Below are 4394 nucleotides of genomic sequence, written 5' to 3' on the forward strand. Positions count from 1 at the left end.
CTTAACTTATTGATTACACCAAAACAACCTTGGGGTTCCAACAAAACCTCGTCAATCTCTACTACACGACGTACGAAGTTTTCGTTTGGGCATGGTTCGTGGCATGTGTTATTTGTAATTAGGATTTGTTAGTAACTTTCAGATATATATTCTTTGTACCTTTTGAATTTCATCTCTGAATTTATTTTTTATTTTTAGATTTTTTTTGCCTTGCTTAGTATCCTGCATCTTGCCAGGTGAAAGTGCAAACTTGGATTAACAATACAGAAGATGACGAATTTGTTGGTGTTGGAGCTCGATTTGGCCCCTCAATAGTTTCAAAAGAGAAACATGCCAACCGAACTTGCCTTACTCTTTCAGATCCTTCTGATTGCTGCACTCCACCTAAGAAAAAGGTTTTCCTTTTGTTATTGGGTATAGTCTTCATTATGTCTTCAATAAACTCTTGTGCTCTGTCCATCGCGTGTGGCTAATGTTTCAAAAGTCAGTTTTTTTAGTTTGCTGGAGATGTACTACTAGTGCATCAAGGCAAATGCAAATTCACAACAAAGGCAAAGGTCGCAAAAGCTGCTGGTGCATCTGCCATCCTCATTATTAATAACCATAAAGGTTTGTATTTTTTTATTTTAAAAGCAAAAACTTGATTGTAATATTAATTATGTTTGTCATATGGAGAGTAATACTCTACTCCAGATATTGTACATGTAGTCAACACAATGCGAGTTCCATTTTATTTTCCATATTTACTTTGTATAAAAAGATGCTTTCTGGAATCTCTTGATCCGTGTGCATCTACAAGACATTGATTCATAAGCTTGTGAATTTCTATCCCTTGTTTGCTTCAGTACAGTCTTGTTTGTTTTCAGAGTTATACAAGATGGTCTGTGATAGGAATGAAACCGGTTTGAACATAAGTATTCTTGCTGTTATGCTGCCACAAGATGCAGGTGCTAGCTTGGAGACTAGTCTTCAACATGGTTCCTCAGGTAGCTTTCCTTTTCAGAACAAATTAAAAATTAACATATGACATACTCTCCTAGCACCTAACTCGAAATGAAGTTTAATGGGTTCCAATCCAGTTTCAAATTCTAGTGCAGGCTGAATCATCTGTGCTATAAAATGAGATTATCTTAGTGGTGATATGTAAGGCTCTATTGTCTTGATTCCATATGTGGTAACCAGCAACTTGGATAACTTTTTCACTGTGCCTTTTGTCAATTTTGGTCAATGGTACATTCTAGGCTTGTTTGAGTTTATCTTCCTAGTATTGTAAATCATTATTGTTTTTCCTCAGATCAAGATACAAAATTTAGTTTAACTTTATCATGATGTTGAAGCTTTAGTAGTGGTTTATGACTGCTTACATAGGTTCTTCCCTGCTCTAGATCTCCAGATTGGTTGGTTTTGCCCTTACTGTTATGTTGAAGAAGCTTCAAATTTACTGCAGAACCTCTTTGGATCCTCCACTGAAGTCCAAAGATGGCGTTGAAGCCAACAAGCAAGTGACGGTTCTATTCATTTTAAGTTTTTCTTGCAGAAGCTATGTTTGGATGTTGTAGTTGGTGTTAATAAATAATTGCTTTGAAATTTAGGTTTCTCCCATCCATATTGAATCGGGTAATGCCGATGTGCCAAAGGTATTGGTTTCCTTCTGAGTGTTCACCTATTCCGTGAATGGTGGCAACTATTATGTGCCCACTTGTTATGCACCCCCAGCCTATTTCTATGGAGGTGGTGAATTATGCTTAATATTACTTGGTTATTGCGCTTATCTGCTATCTTTTTGTTCTTATCTATATGATTGTTATTTGTGTTGCATTCTTCAGGATATGATCATGCTTTCAAAGAGTGGAATGGTTACTCCACATACATGAATGAAGATGACATGCAGGTGTGACATATAACTTACACTAAAATATGCACAATGTCTATCTACTTCATAACTGATATGTGCAGATGTTGTAAATCAAATTAGCTTGTTCAGAAACATTAGTTTGTTCTCCCAACTTTGTAAATTATTTTTTATCTTGATTTCTGGAATTAGTTTTGGAGTCATCCTTTGTGAGACAAAAAAGCAGATTTTGGGAGTTATCCTTGATTTTTTTGTGAGGGGTAGCCATGTTTACTAGTGGGTACATCTGATATTCCTCACATGGATATGTAAAGATCTATTTCCCTAAATGTGAAGATATTTACCTTCCAAGATGCAAATACCAGAGTAGTATCCTTCATCTTGTATTCCATTTCGTTTGTCTTTTTTCTAATAGAATTTACAGAAAACTATTCTCTGTTCATTGACTCACCTATTATGAGAAAATTAATATTTAGGCTTTCAAATATTAATATTCCATGTAGTCAAGTGAGAAAGAGGAGAGTAGTTTTCTTCCATGTAATGAAGTACCTATAACCACCTCTAGCAGCGACATTGAAAGGGCCGCATACATCACTATGTATAAGACTTAACAAGTCAGTCGCTCTCTCACTGTATCCACTAAAGGGAGTCTTGGTCATCTTGCCTAGTAGGCATGACTCGCATGTCTCATATGATTCAAAATCAAATGAGTCCAGCAAACCATCTTTATGGAGCTGGGATAAGCGCTTGTCATTTATATGACCTAAGCGACAGTGCCAGAGAAAGGTTTGGTTCATGTCATTTAACTTGATGGTACTTATGTTATAGATAGGGCTCTCAAGGTCTAGAATATAGAGTCCGTTCATCAGAGGTGCACTACAATAGAACATATCATTTAAATAAACTGAACAACATTTGTTCTTTATTATAAATGAAAACCCTTTCTTGTCCAAACAAGAAACTGATATAATGTTCTTAGTCAAGGCAGGCACATAACAACATGCATCTAATTCTAGTACAAGCCCAGAGGGTAGAGATAGATAGTAAGTTCCTACAGCAGTAGTAGTAACCCGTGCTCCATTGCCTACTCGTAGGTCTATCTCGCCCTTCGTCAGTGCTCTACTATTTCTCAGCGCTTGTGCATTAGTACAAATGTGAGAAGTACATCCGGTATCTAATACCCACGATGAAGAAATAGAGAGGTTGACTTCTATAACATTTATACCTGAAGTAGAAATCTTATTTCTCTTCTTCTTAAGATCTTCCAGGTATCCTGTGCAGTTCCTCTGCCAGTGCCCTGCTTGTCCTTGATACAGTTGACGAAGATGTTCAGCCATATCATAAGCACCCATCATCTCGTGTTGCTTCTGAAGCTCAGAGTTCATGGTTGCGAGCATGAGACATAACACATCTAAGGCGTCATCTTGATGCTTCTTGTAAGCATCTCGGTCAGCTCGCGTGGCAGTGGTAGGAGGTGCCTCCGGAATGGGCTGCTCCAGAACGTACAGTTTACGTTCTTATGTGAGAACAATTCTCAGATTCCTGTACTAGTCCAGGAAATTAGCTCCGTTGAGCTTGTCCTTCTCAAGGACGGAACGCAGGGAGAAAGAGTTTGTATTTGACGTCATGGTTATCTACAACAGAAAAATGCAGAAAAATAAATATCATATTCTATTAATCATCTAATTAGGCCTTTAATTAAATGATGCTCCCACTGAATTATAGAATTTTTGTAGAATCAAGTGAGTGATGTGGTCAAACCACACTAACTAGATTCTAACCAACTATCTATAATTTGTGTGGGACAAGATCCACATCATACTACGTCTTGAGTTAGCTTTGGCTAAATCGCCCAAGACTTAATATGATCGGTAGGTAACTAATTACCAATTACATCTCTATGCAACTCTTGTTTATAGGATCAAGATCCGAATTTATATTAAAACTCGAGTTAGCTTTGGCTAATACGCCCAAGAGTTAATATAAACGTGATTTGACCTATCTACCGACCATTGGAAAATGCCTATAGTTAAACTCGATCCAATTGAGTTAACTAGTTACTTAATCTAATTGAGTTGTACTCACCCATGCGTTGATAGGCGGGACCAAAATTGTCCCTCCGTACCCTACCAAGATAGTATGCGTTGCTCTGCTTTGGCAGATTCAACAACAACATGCGATCGAGGTAGTGATAGGTATCACGGCATGGTAGGCATTACGAGTTGACGTGATTGAGATCTAATCTAATCGACGAGGTGTATCATATACGCGATTTAGATCTAATCTAATCGTTAGGGCGCATCATGTACGCGATTTAGATCTAATCTAATCGTCGAGGTGTATCATATACGCAATTGATTGAATCGAATCGTTAAGGCGCTAATTAATTACTTATTCTAGCATGCATCACATATACACACACAAGCAATTAATTAAATATTTTTGTGATTAGTCATGGCCCTACTACGATCTTCTCAAGCCAATGAGAAGATCGGATGGTCAACCTAAGGTCAACAGCTTCTCAAGCTCCTTCCTTGACCAC

At 37.6% G+C, this 4394-nt stretch overlaps 1 long non-coding RNA gene across 1 annotated transcript; it reads left to right on the forward strand.

The window, feature by feature from the left end:
• The first annotated feature begins 216 nt into the window (after positions 1-216).
• Positions 217-1081, forward strand: LOC122035096. The gene is made up of 3 exons (XR_006126895.1): positions 217-395; positions 498-609; positions 867-1081. It is a non-coding gene; the product is annotated as an uncharacterized LOC122035096 (long non-coding RNA).
• Positions 1082-4394: the final 3313 nt, after the last annotated feature.

The sequence above is a fragment of the Zingiber officinale genome, chromosome 11B, assembly GCF_018446385.1.
Source record: "Zingiber officinale cultivar Zhangliang chromosome 11B, Zo_v1.1, whole genome shotgun sequence".
Taxonomy (NCBI): Eukaryota; Viridiplantae; Streptophyta; class Magnoliopsida; order Zingiberales; family Zingiberaceae; genus Zingiber; species Zingiber officinale.